This window comes from Lissotriton helveticus, chromosome 3_1 (genome assembly GCF_964261635.1).
Source record: "Lissotriton helveticus chromosome 3_1, aLisHel1.1, whole genome shotgun sequence".
NCBI lineage: Eukaryota > Metazoa > Chordata > Amphibia > Caudata > Salamandridae > Lissotriton > Lissotriton helveticus.
In genome coordinates this window covers 1801127208-1801144160 of record NC_136061.1, presented here as the reverse complement: position 1 = coordinate 1801144160, position 16953 = coordinate 1801127208, and the positions used below count along the sequence as shown (strand labels likewise).

At 40.5% G+C, this 16953-nt stretch overlaps 1 protein-coding gene across 1 annotated transcript in view; it reads right to left on the bottom strand.

Annotated features, from left to right (window-relative positions):
* Positions 1-16953, bottom strand: part of LOC144823828 (uromodulin-like) — a 722123-nt gene that overhangs the window by 563641 nt on the left and 141529 nt on the right. The window lies entirely within an intron of this gene.

The window sequence follows — 16953 nt, the reverse complement described above, 5'->3', positions numbered from 1 at the left end:
TTGTTGCCAAATGTATCTGTAAACCTATAGCTTTTGGTACCTGGCCTGAATACGCAGTCCAAAGCCTAACTCACATTGAGGCAGATTTACAAGCCCCTTGCGCCACTTTTGTGTAACTTTTCCTATGTTAAAAGTGAAGCAAAATTGGCGCACGGGGCTTGTAAATCTGCCCCATTATATTTAACCATTCTGCTACCGTCAGTTATTTCTGAATCCTGGAGACGCAGTTTGTTCTACCGACAGAGCGTAGCTTAAGGGGGGTGTTTGGAGTGTGATATTTCCACCTCCCCATAAATTCTATTTTGGTGTGGTTGTGGGGTCTTTTCGGAAGGGCCGGAAGACGAGGCCAACCTTCCGGCCGTTACTCCCAGAGGCCCAATTTTAGATCACGCGGAGGTGGCAGAGGCTACCAGCAATACCAACAATACCAGCAATACCAATATACAAGTCCGCAGTTCTACCCTCATAGGGGTAGAGGACAGCGTGGCAGAGGATTCAGAGAACGTGGATCAAACATCCAGAGTAACCCCTCAGGTGAGTGTTTCCCCTCTACCTTCCCTTTCTTTCCCCTTAAAGGTGGGCGGGAGACTGAAGTATTTCCTAAAAAATTGGGAATCCATTATTTAAGATACTTGGGTTCTAAACACTGTGAAGGGTTTTACAATAGATTTCGATCAAGAACCTGTCCAGCTTTCACTCCCAAAAAGTATTCCCATGTACCCGGAACAACAAGCTATAATAGAAGAGGAAATCTCTTCAATGATTCAAAAAGGTGCGATTTTGGAGGTTCCTATGGAACTCATAGGTTTTGTGAGCAACCTTTTTTTGGTCGAAAAGAAAGACAAGGGTTGGAGGCCGGTTATAAACCTTCGGCAAGTAAACAGATTAATTTCTTACAGACACTTCAAAATGGAAGGAATTCACCTCCTGAGAGATCTACTTCTAGAGGGGGACTCGTTGGCCAAACTGGACCTCAAGGACGCGTATTTTACTATCCCCATGGCCAAGGTTCATCAACATTTCCTACAATTTCTATGGAAGGGTCGCTTGTACCAGTTTCAAGCTCTGCCATTTGGTCTCTCTTCCACACCCTGGTGCTTCACAAAGGTGATGAGAGCCGTTGTCTCCCACCTAAGATCAAGGGGCGTTCGTCTAATTATCTACCTAGATGATATTCTAATTATGGCACAAGAAAAATCACACTTAATTCGAGACCTGGAATTTACGATGGAACTCATACAAAGTCTAGGTTTCATCATAAACAGGGAGAAATCTTACCTGATTCCCTCAAAATCATTAGAATTTCTAGGTTTCACGGTCGACACCACCCGTTGTCTCCTCCTTCTTCCTTCGAAAAAGATCTCGAAAATAAAGAAGCAAATAAAGCATGCTCTAAGCAGACAGACTCTCTCCCTCAGGGACTTAGCCAGGATGCTAGGTCTCCTTTCGTCTTCAATTCAAGCAATTTTTCCAGGGCCACTCAATTATCGGGCTCTTCAAGGGTCAAAGCGAGAGCTCTGAGGTCAGGCCTTTGGTACGGAGATCAGATTTCTCTGGACTCAGACTCACGTTCAGAATTAATTTGGTGGCTGAACAACCTGGAGGCTTGGAATGGGAAGGCCATTGTTGGCTCATACCCAGAATTTGTCCTGCAGTCGTATGCCAGCCTACACGGCTGGGGTGCTTGCCTCTCGAATATGAAAACTGGAGGACCTTGGTCTCAGGAGGAGTCTCTCCACCACATAAACTATCTGGAGTTGACGGCCGGACTTTATGCTCTTATGAGCTTCAAAAATTCGCTTCAAGGAAGGTCTGTCCTTTTAAAGATGGACAACATGTCGGCGGTAGCTTATATCAATGACCTAGGAGGCACGAGGTCTGCAGACCTCTCGGATTTAGCAAAGAAAATATGCATGTTTTGTCTGGAGCACAAGACTGCTCTAAAGGCAGAATACCTTCCGGGCGCTACGAACTCGTCCGCGGATTTGAACTCCAGGTTCCTTGTGGATTTCAGCGATTGGAAGCTGAACCCTTCTGTCTTCAGCACCTTGAATCAGATTTGGGGCCCTCTGGAGGTGGATCTTTTTGCAAGCAGACTCACCTCCCAACTTCCAGAATATTTCAGCTGGATGCCCGACCCGGGTGATCGGGCATTTAACTCCTTCCTCCAGCCTTGGAGGGATATCCGGGGATATGCCTTTCCCCCTTTTGCGATGACTCAGAGAGTGCTCCAGAAGGTGAGACAGGAACAGTGTCTCCTCATTTTGATAACTCCCTTCTGGCCCTCCCAAGCGTGTTTTCCAACAGCTCTGGAACTGACTTGCAGTATTCCTTTCATGATCCCTTCACTGGGAGATCTTCTCAAAGATTCATACGGTCGGATACATCCTCTTATCCTCGATCAGACTTTATCCCTTCTTGCCTGGAGGGTGTCAGGAGATCTAACGAAATCTAAGGACTTTCGGATGCGGCTTCAATTCTCCTCAGGAAGTCTTGGGCACCAGGCACCCATTACAGATACAATAGAATCTGGAAACTTTGGGTTCGTTGGTGCTTGGAAAGGGACCTGGATCCCTTGGAAGCCCCTATCGTTGACGTGACTAATTTCCTGGTTGAACAATTCGAAAGGGGACTTAGTTATAGATCCATTAATTGCTTTAGATCGGCAATTTCTGCAGGGCATACCCTCGTTAATGGTAAAACCATTGGAAAGACTGGGCCCGATTCACAGAACTAACTTACCGTATTTTCCGGCGTATAAGACGACCTTTTGACCCCTTAAAATGTTCTGGAAAGTCGGGGGTCGTCTTATACGCCGGGTGCCAAATTTTAGGGTATTTATTCATGCGCTTTTATATAGCGCGGACTTTACCCGAAGGTATCAGACCGCTTCACAATAGGAAATGGTGCTTTACAGGAGGAAAAAGTGACGTGTGTGCAAGAAGAGGACTTAGTGCTGGTCTATCCCCGCTCTGTTCTAGACTTTGGTACAGCAGGACTTCACAAGGACAAAAACTGTTTAAACTGCCTAAAACCTCTCTCACTGCGCCGCCTCCATACAGTGTGGCAGGGCCCCTTGGTTCTTTCTAATGTGCTGTTCACATGTGCCAGAAGTGCTTAGTGGCTTTCACATACACTGACAACCCCTTGCCTCACATTGGCCGCAAATTGTTCTCACAGCCTCAGATTGCCTGCACAGCAGTTGGCTCTCGAGCTGTGGGCGTATTGTATACTACTCACCAAACCGGCAGACTCCTACAGCCACTGACTGCTTCTCACAGGTGCTGACTTACACAGCACTCATTCACTAGCATTGGCATCAACTCCCTCTTGTGTCCTCTCACAGCCACCGCCTGACTCACATGGGCATTCAATGCTGCTAAGTGCCTGTAACAGAAACAGACCGGCAGTCACTGCATCACCTGGTCAACAAGTGAATGAATATTGACACTTGCGGTGAGTTTTTTGAAGAAATGGCTATGCAGGACTGCGTGGACTGCGTTGGAAGTGGGGGTAGTCTTATACGGCGAGTATAGCACGAAACCTACATTTTATCAAGAAAAGTAGGGGGTCGTCTTATACGCCGGGTCGTCTTATACGCCGGAAAATACGGTAAGACAAAATCCTAAACTTACTACCATTTACGTATTCACAGAAGGCACTTACTCATTTTGTTATTCACAGAAGACACTTACTCATTTCGGTATTCACAGAAGTTAAGACTCCTAACTTTAGGACTCCTAAATGCATTCTGTGAATACCGTAAGTCTTAAAATTAGGATTTTTCTCAATTTAGTAGTAGTAAAGTTAGGACTCCTAATTTTAGGACTCCTAAATGCCTTCTGTGAATACCCAAAGTCTTAAAATTAGGATTTTTCTCAATTTAGTAGTAGTAAAGTTAAGACTCCTAACTTTAGGACTCCTAAATGCATTCTGTGAATACCGTAAGTCTTAAAATTAGTGTTTTTCTCAATTTAATAGTATTAAAGTTAGGACTCCTAACTTTAGGACTCCTAAATGCCTTCTGTGAACACCGAAAGTCTTAAAATTAGGATTTTTCTCAATTTAGTAGTAGTAAAGTTAGGACTCCTAACTTTAGGACTCCTAAATGCCTTCTGTGAATACCGAAAGTCTTAAAATTAGGATTTTTCTCAGTTTAGGAGTCCTAAAGTTAGGAGTCCTAACTTTACTACTATTAAATTGAGAAAAATCCTAATTTTAAGACTTACGGTATTCACAGAATGCATTTAGGAGTCCTAAAGTTAGGAGTCCTAAACTTACTACTACTAAATTGAGAAAAATCCTAATTTTAAGACTTTCGGTATTCACAGAAGGCATTTAGGAGTCCTAAAGTTAGGAGTCCTAACTTCTGTGAATACCGAAATGAGTTAATGTCTTCTGTGAATACCAAAATGAGTAAGTGCCTTCTGTGAATACGAAAATGGTAGTAAGTTTAGGATTTTGTCTTAAGTTAGTTCTGTGAATCGGGCCCAATTTAATTATTTGTAGGGTTATGAAGAGTATTCGTCCTAAGAGACCCCCAAGACCCAAGTATGATATACTTTGGGATGTTAATTTGATTCTTCGTCTCTTTAGTAATTGGCCTTCTAATTCTCTCCTCAACAGGAAGAATCTTTCCATTAAACTGGCTACTCTTTTGTGCCTAGTTTCTTGCAGAAGATCCTCAGATATCCGTTCTCTTGATATTACCTATCGTTCATACAATGTTTTTGGCGTCAAGTTTGATATCCATAGTCGTACTAAAACCATGTCTGACACCATATTTTATCCACGATTCGATCTGCATCCTAAACTCTGTGTAGTTGATTGCATGAAGGAACATGAGCTTAGAATGTCTGGAATCCGTCCAGTTGGTGTTAATCAATTGCTTATTTCATTTGTTAAACCTCATAAAGGTATTAGTTCCTCTTCTATTGCTAGATGGATTAAAATTGCTATGAACATAGCTGGAGTTGACTTAAGTAAATTTCAGGCTCATTCCCTCAGAGGTGCAATGGCCAGCAAATCACTTTGGTCTGGAGGTAAGTTGGATGACATCTTAAAAGCTGCTGATTGGTCCAATGCAGGTACCTTCGCTCGTCACTATTGTAAACCCATCCAACACATGTCTGATGCTGTTTTAGGAAGCTTCCAACATGCATAATGTAGCCTCCGGTCTTTTAATGAAATTGCGATTCTCATATTTACATGACTAGAGAATCTGGATTTCATTAAAGACTCGGAAGCTGACATTATCCCTCCCTCCCTCCTCAGGAGGCATTTCATTATACATTTTAACTTGTAATTTTATTGAAATGCTTTATATCCTTGTTTCATATCTTATGATTGCCTTTTTTTCATTACATGTTTGGATTTGTGTCTATTGGGTTCTGTACTAATTTCTTTATCCTTTTCAGATAATGCCTGATCTTGACGATGACTCTCAAGAGTTCGTCCTGCTTCACTACGCCTTTCAAAAGTTGCGTGCGTCCTGCCTGTCTACGTTCTTCGAGATATCCTGTTTTCATTGCGGAGTTTGATTCTTCTTCACCTCAAACCTTCGAACGCTTTCATGAACTTTATCTTCTTTGTTGTCCTCATTTAAAAGAAGCTGTGTGTTGTTGGCTCATGGCATTTTGCTGTTGCCTTTGTTCTATTTGGAACTTTTTCATTGTGATGCGGCTGCTGGGATCTGCATTAAAGTTGTATGCATAATGTCAGCCTCCGAGTCTTTAATGAAATCCAGATTCTCTAGTCATGTAAATATGAGAATCGCAATTCTATTTTGGTGTGGTTGTGGGGTCAGGGGGATCGGAGTTGGGTGTGAACTCTGGTTTTTCGTCATAAGCCAAGAATAAAAGACAAAACAGTGACCTTTACAGTCAATCAGGGAAAGAGACAAGTATACATCTGGCAGCTGAATTTCAAAATGTGTAAACAAATAAAAAGGAATCAATACAGCTACCCTGCTTGTCCAAACTGTGATTCTTGGCAAACATTTTATTTCAGTCTCCTTTTACTTTATTATCACATGAGAGTTCAGGATGTACGCTTTACAAGCGCCACCTGGTGATTGATTTAATAGACTATAATGTTCCTACATCTACAATAAGAATCGAGGCCACCTTTAGGATTTACATGACTGCTGTAGGTTTTACATTAAGGGCCTGGGGATATTCACAGCTGCACTTTGTAGTACTACAATAGCAGTACAAATCTACTAAGAAATGCTACTCACAAACTGCTCTATTTGTATTTATATTTTGGTCTCCCCTAGCAGCGATCATGCGTTGCTTAGGAAAAAGACATTTAGAAATCGCTTCGGCTTTTCAGCCAAAAACGTGCACGCATTGCATTGTTTTCAATTGCCATGCGTGCACGTTTGGCGATTCCCTTGCGGGAGCGAGCTTTGGCAACATATGTTTGCCTGCTCCTGCAAGAGAATCGCTGTGTGTGCTCTCACACTCCCCCCGCCCCTCCCACTTGTTAGCCCAGTACTGTTTCACTTTCATGGCAGCGGGCCGCGTTGGTGTTTCAGCGCTTGTTTTTCTCTTCCGCTTTTCATTTCCCTTCAGTGCCTTTTTCTTCTTTAGCATCTTAAGAAGTTTACCTTCAGTTTGCAACTGTCATTATACATTAGTTGAACGCTGATGAGTGCCAAACAACAGTATGTTTTTTAAAATAGTTTCTACAGAGGAAAGAATAAAGTGCTTGGAAATTAACTGCAAGGTGGGAAATGTCTCTTTCAACGCACTTTGTCAAAATAAACAGAGTCTGCATTTCCTACAGTGCATTCACGAAGTGAACAACACTTCAGACACAGCTGCACATGCACAAACAACATAAGTGCGTGCATGCCTGTCATCTGTATTCCTGTTGGTCATGTTTTGTTGCATGTATTTCCTGCCTGAAGGTTCTCTGCGTGGGCATAGTTTCCGCAGAGTTTTCTCCTTGTGCATGCACTATAGAAAAGACAGTTGTTGTCTCCGTTAATGCTTTTTTATTTGCCTTTTCACATAAACGCACCGTATCTCCAGGTATGGTGCTAGTTGCAATGGCCTATTCAAAGGTTACACACATTGGCTATGCCAATGTTGGTTTAATTTACCCTTTGACTAATTCTCAGAACTTGATATTGTCGAAAAGAGGCCTACAACCATGTGACAACAACTTAAATGAAAAGAGATGTAATGAAAATACTCTGGGGCAGATTTATGTTAACTGGCGCATCCCCAGGGATGCGGCAGTTAATGTGCGCCACAGTGCGCCACAGCTCCGCCACCCATGGTGCGCCGCATTTACAATGCGGCGCACCATGGGGCAAAAACGGCACAGATGCGTGACGCATCTGTGCCGTAAAGGCGGCGCATTGCTGGAGTTGCGTCGCAAGCGCGACACAGCTCCAGCAAGGCTCGGGGGTGCCCTATCTGGCCAATGCTGCATCAAGACCTACGCCTGCTTCAAGCAGGCGCAGGCTTTTGACGCAGCATTGGCCTGAAAGTGACTGAGTGAAATCTTATAGATTTCACTCAGCCACTTTTGCGAGGCGCACCTGCCCCGGAACGCCCACCCTGCGCCGGAACGCCCACAAGCGGCGCAGGGCTTTACAACGTGACGCACCTGCCTAGATGCGTCACGTTGTAAATCGTTCGTAGGGATGCGCCACGTTTACGCCGCCTTGCGTGACGCAACAGCGGCGTAAACGTGGGGCAAGGGCCTCATAAATCTGCCCCAATGTGTATAGCTGACTTCAAGATCTGGAACCTTTCTTTTTACCAATTGCAGTTAATGATGACGTGGCAAGGCCATCACCCAGTGTTTGTGGATGATGGAGGAGCCCGCTTTCCACTCTTTACTGACTCGCTTACGTCTGGCATTATGAGAGATCCGGAGGAGCATTACAGTGGTGCAATGGCAGGGGTCACAGAGAAAAGACACCGAACTGCATGTCTTCCACAGATGTCCCTGCTTTATTAAGTTACAAACAATTGCTATTCAAAATTATTACAAAGGCAGAAAGTGGTGGATCAAAACATAACTACATTTGCTCGGTGCGGTCGATACAAAGGCATGCATTATATACAGATAGCAGGGGAGGCGGGGGTGAAGGTAGTAGCAGCAGGTTAGGTAAGTGAGGCAGGAGTAGTGTAGTACGACGCAGTCTTGGAAGGGTATATTGTCCCAGAGGTAGGTTAAAGGGACAGCTGCCCTGAATGTCTTTGTACGAGAACAGAAGGGCTTTCAGCTCAGTTTTGAAGATCTCAAATGCAGTGGTGGTATGTAGTTTCGGTGTTAAGGAGTCCCACATTCTAGTTGCACTTCCCACGATGGATTGTGCCACGAGGCATTCCTTTTTGAAGGCCGGAATCTAAACAGCAGAATTTACGCGTTTCCTGAAGGCATGGTGCCTCTCGGGAGCTTCAGTTCTCTAGGTAGCAAGGAGTGACAGCAGGCGCACAGTTACCATTGGGCTGAGGGGGCTTTACCCTCTCTCCCTGTCAGGTACCCTGGCATGGGCTGGCAGGGCTGAGGCTACTGGCTTGACCTTCAGCCACAATTAAAAGTATTCCCTGCAATGGGGTTAAAGCCCCGACAAGGCACTGGCCTGGATGTTTTTATTGCTTTCCATAATCTCTGCTGCATTCCTGTCTCATATTATATAATATGATCATTTTAATTCCATAACAAACAAGCATTGGCATAGCCAATAGGTATTGCCTTTGGGACCTTATAAGTGTTTAGCCATACAACAGTTGATGTAGTTGCACCACGGATATTGTGCTGGATTACTAAACAATTATAAGGTCCCAAAGGCGAGGCCTATTAGCTATTCCAAGTCTTGTTTTATTTGCAGTAATATATTAGAAGTGCAATTTGCCCCAAGCTTTGAGTAGTACTACAATAATCAGTTTGTGAGTAGTCCCTTGGCCCGTAAGGCATGTAAGTTACACTTTTGGAATAAATGTACCTAAAAGTGCAAACAACGCAAAAGTGTACGTTACCTTTGTGAATCAGGTCCATATAGTGACTGGTTTGCCACATAGTAAATCTACACCTGTAGAAGTGCTCCTTGAATGGGTGTAATTGTACTACTTTTAGGAATATGCAATCATTGGCAGCATTAGGCTTAGAAATATGTGCCAGTCTCAGGTTTCCAGGCATGCTACTGGCAATCACACCCCAAAAGTAAAAATACTTAGTCTGAATAGTGGCAATCATTTGGGGTAGCATTCCAACCCATAGCTTTTCACCCACTGTGCCACTCTAGACAGAGGCCCATAAAATGCTAATGCCTCATGGAAAGAGTCCATCTCACACCTTGGTCATCTCTCCTTTCACCCTTCATCCCACAGTTTTTTTGTGTTTCTTTTTAGTTGAGAAATTTGAGATCCACACCCCTAAACCTCACTGACAAAGCTATGCCCATCTATCCATTTTTTAAATGCAAAAGGGGTGTTAAAATGCTTAATTAATTTGATTATATGGTACACTATGTCCTATACCTCACTGGGCCTTGCTTAATGTGTTGTTTTGAGATTTTATAAAACATTTAGATAGTTAAGCTTTTCCTGGTTTAATCTGTATACATAAAAATACGGTTTAGTCAGACCCCTTAGAGAAGTTGTGCCCCTTTTTTAACGCCTAGAGTCCAATAGGTATGACTGGGAAAGCATTTCCAATTTGCGATTACCAAATAGGTCATTGCAAATTGCGAATGCAATTTCAAGGGTGCTAGGGGGCCGTAAGGCCCGCTGATGTACCCCTAAAAACAGTATGTGTGCACATGTGACACACACACACATGCGCCACATGGCACTTGGAAAAATGCAATTTTCTACATTTTTTTGAGGATTTGCAAATTAATATCAACTTGAAGTTGATGTTAATTTGCGATTCCTTAATGCAAAGTCGCAAATGAAAAAGCTTCTTGCATTGCATTTAGGGAATCACAAATTAAGATTCACTAAATGCATTCGCAAAATAGGTAATTCCAAAAATTGTGATTACCTATTTTGCAAATGCATTTTGGGTTGATTCATCGCAAATGGTTTTTTACCGGTTGCAAACGGGCCGATTCTGAAAATTGGCCCGTTTGCGACCAGTAAATAGCTTAATGCTTGTGTCCCAATATCTTGTAGTCATTATAGATAATGGGGTAATCCAAAAGTCAACCGGACCTGGGTGTAGTACGGGAATGAAAAAATGGTCCATGACCAATGTCTTTAAAGAAGTCAATTCAACTTTACACAATATGTGTTGCGTACAGTATAACAACACTGGTATCTAATACCCTCACATGTTATTACATGCATGCATTAAATACTTCTTTATGCATGCACAATTCAACAGAACATACAGACAAAAAGAAAAAAGATATATTGCCCAATTATATTAAAAAAATTATCCACATTTATTTTTGAATAAGTATTAGATTGCTTTCAATAGACATAGATGCACGCAGAGAGAAGAAAGGTAGTGAGGTAGTGGTGGTGGGTGGTGAAAGTGCAAATCATAGGAGTAAGAAAGGAACAGATAGATGTTTTAAAAATCACTGGTAAACAAAGACCAGACAACCTGTCCAAGGTTAGACGTTCATTTAGATGTACGCTGTAAATTACAGTGTGCACTCAATGCATATTGTGTAAAGTTGAATTGACTTCTTTAAAGACATTTGTCACGGACCATTTTTTTATTCCAATATCTTGTAGAGCAAATGTTCTCACACCTAGGAAGGAGACTGCTATGACATTGCAGGGGAAGCTAGGTCAGGCAACCCAGTTGTATTTAACACATTATTCACAAGCAACTGAATCCAGTCTAAGAAAAGCTAGACAAGATTTATAGAAGGATTATGATTCCCAGACAATAGCCAAGTAGAAGTCCTAAAAATAGCTTCTAACAACTCTACGTGGAGAGTGAACTTGAGGGGAAATTTTTGGCTTGGTTAGTTTAAAAAAGACACAATAATGCCACCATCAAGTCTATTTTGGATGAGGTGAGAGGCCAAATAGTGGATCAAATGACTGAAAATGATAGGATATTCATGGCACACTACAAAAGTCTTTACACTTCTACATCAGATAATGAGTATCCTAGAACCATTTGATTTCCCCAAACTAAGTGCCGAACAGCAGGCCTATGAAATAGCTTCTATTTCGATCAGGGATGTTAGGGAAGCCATTAAAAGCACCCCTAGTGGAAAAGGTTGTGGCTGCGATGGATTACCAATAGAATTATAAAAAAAGTTGTATGCCACAAATAACAACATTGTTAGTACTATTATTTAATAAAATTCCAGAGGGGTGTCAGATCCCCCAAAAACATTTTTCGAAGCAGTCATAGTTAGTTTTTTTGAAGAAATATAAACCACTAGACAGGCCAGGATCATATCGACCAATTAGTCTACTTGACAACGACTATAAATTATTTACTAAAGTAATAGCAGCTAGAAAAACTCTGCTGGCGCAAGAATTGGTGGATGAAGATTAGTGTGGCTTCCTACCAGTGAGGACCATCGCTAACAATACAAATGTTCAATTTCAGGCTATTGATTCATTTACAAATTACGATGTAAAAGCAGCAATCAAAATGATTTATGCTGAAAAAGCTTTTGATTTAGTGTGATGGGATATTTTGCTTGACATTTTATTGAGATTTAAGTTTCCCTTACGTTCTGTGAATCTTCTACAGAAATTATATGGTGAAGCTGAATCAAGAATTATAATGAATTTTCATATGGCATGGTCATTAGAAATCTGGTGCAGCACTCGTCAATGGTTTCCTATGTCACCAGTGTTATTTGTGCAGGTTATTGAAACGCTAACTTCAAGATTTACAAATTAGGGTACCTTTGTTGTAGGTTGCAGACAATCTAATTTTGTATTTGGTGGCAGACGTTGAAAATATCACCGGAACTTTTGATAAAATTAGATTTTTTTCAGACTTTACAGAGGTCACAGGATGAACCACACAAAATCGAAATCTTGCTGTTCAATTGTTCCGGCCAAGTCCTTCCAATCCACATGCGAATGAAGGTTTGCAAGTCTGGCTCAATTAGATATCTTGGCATCTTCGTGTCACACAACTTTCCACAGCTTTTCCAAAATAATTATGTGTTGATACTTGTTAAAGCCAAGAATATAAAAAAAACTGGCTGTGGTTGCCACTCTCCATTATTGGCAGAACTGCACTAATATTAATGATGATAGTCCCTCTTTTTGTTTTTGTTTCTTCAAATGTGATAATTGAAGTGCCCCAAATCTATTTCAATGGGATAGACCATATGCTGTGTAAATTCATATGGTCAGGCAAGAAACCTGTACCAAATTAGAAAACATTCAATTGAGTACAAAGGATGACTGTTTTGGCTTGCCCCACATCAAGAAATATTTTCAAGCCACTTTATGGATTAGTGTGGCTAGTCAGTCTCTCCTCAGGGAAAGGAAGAAAATTACAACCTCTGGCAAATTTGATTAGAAAATAGCATTCAGCTAGTCCCATTAATCAAAATTCCAAAGCTTCCTAAACGTAGCAGACACCAGGTCCTGTACATAATTCATGATAGTTTCTCTCTAATGAAGGAAGAATATCGATTTACCCGCTATACCCTGAAATCCAGATAAGGAATTGTAATATATTAGGCCTTCAGTTGGGTTTACAGAATAGAATAGAAGCAATTTAGAAGAGGTTGGGGTTCATCAGCTTAAAGATCTGTTGATTGAGGGGATTTTGAAGACATGGGATCAATTAAAAATGGATAGACCAGAACCCCCTCTTTGTTTTTTTCTTTTATGCGCGACATTGTGCAGAATTCACAACTTCCAAATTGTACCCTTGCAATAGCAATTAATTAGCCGAGCATTCTATGTAAGTGAGACAAGGGAGTAGGGAATTGGTATTGAATACTCCAGCCTCAACTTTATAGATGGAAAATTGTGAATACCCTTCAAAAGATCCAGGCCTCCACAGGATGCAGAACAGAAGCACCTTTATGAAAAGCATTTAACAAATGATCATACAAAGCCATGAGAGGGGCTAATTTCAGATGCATGGCTTTCTTCTGCAAGTGGCAGCTCTTTTATACCACAGCTTGTTTACAAAAAATGTTGGTTTCTGGGTTGTGCTTTAGATGTGGCCACCAAATGGGAAACTAGATACATGTTTGTTTTACTTGTCTTACTTTATCAGAATTTTGGAGTCGGGTCTTATAGTGGCTAAGCACCACATTATTGACACCCTTAGCTCCTGAACCGCTGGCCACTTTGTTTGGAATTGTTCACTTCAACCTAACAATTCACCAAAAACAGCTCGTGTTTATATCATCTTTAGTGGCCAAATCCCTCATTCTGTAAAAATGGAAAATGTTTTAGGCACCTGTCTTTAGCCACTGGGAACATAAGATGACTCAAGTTAAACATAAAGAAAAACTGTACTCCCATAGAATAGGGATCATGATAACATTCCATTATAAATTTGGGGTGAAGATTAGGGCATACTCTTGCTTAATAGAGGCAATTTCACCTACAAAAAGTAAGGACCACTATCTTTGTAAAAACTAAAGGCCCATTTCCCTGATTAATACTGATTGTAAAATCTTCGCTAAATTACTTGCCCTCCACATCAATAAAGTGATCCTGGATCTTGTCAATATCTATCAGTCAGGCTTTGTCAAAGGACGTTCTATCACTGATAATTCGAGAACCTTTCTTAACATTATCCATCTAGCCTCTAAAATAGATTCACCTATTGCTGCTATTACATTAGACGCTGAAAAGGCGTTTGATAGGGTTAACTGGGAATTTATTTTTGGCGCATTAGAGCGGCATGGCTTTAGCCCTCCCATTAATACATATATCCAGATGCTATACTCTGCCCCAACTACTTCCATTTGGGTAAATGGTTGTCAACCCAAATATTTCCCACTCCATAGGGGACTAGGCAGGTTTGTTATCTTTCCCCTCTCTTATTTATTCTTGCTTTGGAGCCCTTCTTAGAAAAACATAGACGCTCACCACAATATACCGGTTTTCAGTTTAATAAAATCAACATCAAATTCACTGCATATGCAGATGAAATTCTGTTATATATCTCCAATCCGTCTACTTCCCTCCAATCCGTCCACTTCCGAAGTCATGCCCTTGAATAAGCATTGTCTTCCACATATGTTTCATGACACAGGTTTCAAATGGAACTCCAAAAGTATCAACTGTTTAGGCATTCTTTATGCCAATAACATTAGGGAAACGAATAAAATTAACCTTGCTGACATGCTTAAAAAACTCTCTAATCTCACCAATAGCTGGTCTCCACTTTTCTTATCCTGGTCGAGTAGAATAGCTACGATTAAAAAGATGCTTCTTCCAATTATTAACTTTATTCTTTCTATGCTTCCGGTTTCCCTTCCCAATTCCTTTTTCAGTACCATCAATCGCTCCTTGACCAAATTTCTTTGGAATAATCGTAAGGCCAGGAATTCCCTTTCTCATTTACAACTTTCCAAGGAGTAAGGAGGAGTACATTTCCCCAACCTCAGACGTTATCACTCTGCATTTACCCTGAAACAAATATGGCCCTTTTTATCTGATTCCACACATTAACCTATAACAGCATAGAGCTTATTAGAACAAGCTCAGTACACACCTTTTTCCTTTCTCTCAGCTACCTGTCTCTCTCAGCCCCCAAAACGTCTTTCCTCATCTAATTTTTGTTCATTCCAAAGCACTCGCAATTTCTCTGCTTAAATCTCATCTTTCTTCAGCAGATTACATATCAAGCACTCAAGTCTGGTACCATCAACATCTAAAGATTAATAACAGAGCTTTATTTTGGAAGGAATGGATTGACAAAGGCATCATTACACTTGAACATTTGTTGAAAGATGGGTCCTTTATGGACTTTTCGCAAATTCAAACTTCCTATGGTATTTCTTCCACACATGCCCCTCAATACCCCTTGCTTAAAGACTCTTTGATTTGTTAGTTTTCCCCAAGGAAACTCCATTGCTACATCTGACCACGCTCTCTTTCCTCCTTTGGACTTTTCTACTAAATTTAAAACTGCAGCAATTTACTATATACTATCCCGTCCTGTGAATGCCAGATTTAAATTCAACCTAGAACTTTTATAAGAGGAGGACCTGTCACAAGATGTTTAATATCAAACATGGGACTCCATATGGTTAAAGATTCACACTGCCTCACACTCCGCTAGTACATTGCAGACATGATATTATTTTTATATAAGACTTTTTTTTACCCCTACTGACTTGCACAGATTCAAATTCTTAGATTCCCCAAAATGCTGGTCTTGTTCTCACAAGAGCAGTGACTTTCTTCATATGTTTTTTCACTGCCCTTCGGTTAAATCTTTCTGGTCTAGTATATGGTTGAAATTGAATGACATTTTATCAACTAATGTGTCTTTTGATATCATACATATTTTTTTAGATAGTTCTTCGCCTAAATGGAAAGTCCAGAGTAATGTGGGTAAATTTATTGATTTGATTTTAGCTATTTCCTTACAGATAATCACCACTGATTGGAAGGACATCTCCAAAATGTTGTTTCAAGCTTGGTGGAGGTGGAATTTGTTTTGTCATCATCATAGGCTTGATCGTGCTTATGCCACCTCTACTTCTCTTTTAATAAAAAAAAAAACTTGTTGTGGTTACCACTAACATCCTCTCTTTCCAGATTCGCTAATTGATTTTGCTTGTATATATGATATCAACCTGTATCTCGTTATATTCTTATTGCTAATTAATTTCTTTTTATTCTTCTTAACGTTTTAATCCTTGCTGTATTCCTTCCCTCCCTCTTCCCCCTCTCTTTCTTCTTCCTTTTCCTTTCTTCCTATTTTCTTAACCTAAAAACATTAAAATGTATTTACTCTTTGTACAGGTTTTACCTTTCGAGGGGTCTTATGCCATATTGCCACATATATATTTTACCCTTTATGCTTCCTATTTCAGGACTATGTACTGATTTTTTTACTTTGTTTATTACACATTTTAAACAAAAAAAAGAGTGATAATTGCAATTTGCTTGGTTTCAACATTTTGTGAAAGGATAGTATTTAGAAATTGAAATTGGCATTTTAATCCTTTGGGGAATGCCAATTAAGAACTATATTTAACTACTACGGTTTTATCATAATGATGAAATTATGTGGATGACATGTTATCTATTTATTTATTGTTCCTTTCTGCATGTGTTTATAAATAAAGATTTAAAAAGAAAAAAGAGATAGGATTTATTATGTACCTTTTTGTACTTTCCTATAATTTTTCCCTTTTCTTTGTAGATAGGAGGTCTTCAACACCCTCATTCAAAATGTCTATTTGATCGAGGGTACAGTTTTCAGATGAATGTCTTGTTTGCTTTTTCGCATTCCCAGCTCTATTAATTTGTCAGCAGCCTTCCATTTCTCCATCTTGGCAATAACAATTTCTGTTTGGTGCCGAGGTATGCTACAGTAAATTGGGCAATCCTGAAAAGGGGTAATCGATAACCAGAACAGGATTACACTAGTGGGGGATACTACTTAATGCAAAACTGCAATACTACGTGTTTCTAATTAAAACCAATCATGGACATCAAAACACACATACTGCCTACGTATTGATTCAACAACTTAATAGGGGCATAACATACCGGCAATACAAGGCAACAGCACATTTATCACAACAAAGAACATTTAATTAGTTTCTTAGCTTTATTGTCACCTGACTTTAAATAGGAATGAAAAGAGCAAGCCCCAAAAGAGCTTAAAACATTTTGCCTATACACAGGGGAAAAGGTACTTTTGGCTAAGGCCAAGTACGATACCTTCCAAAAATGTGAATACAAGGTATATTAATGTGCTACTTAATTCTGTAATTGTTTTAATTGAAGAAAATATAACTTGATATGCACTGTTTATGACCTCACATATTACATCACTCAGGAAATGATT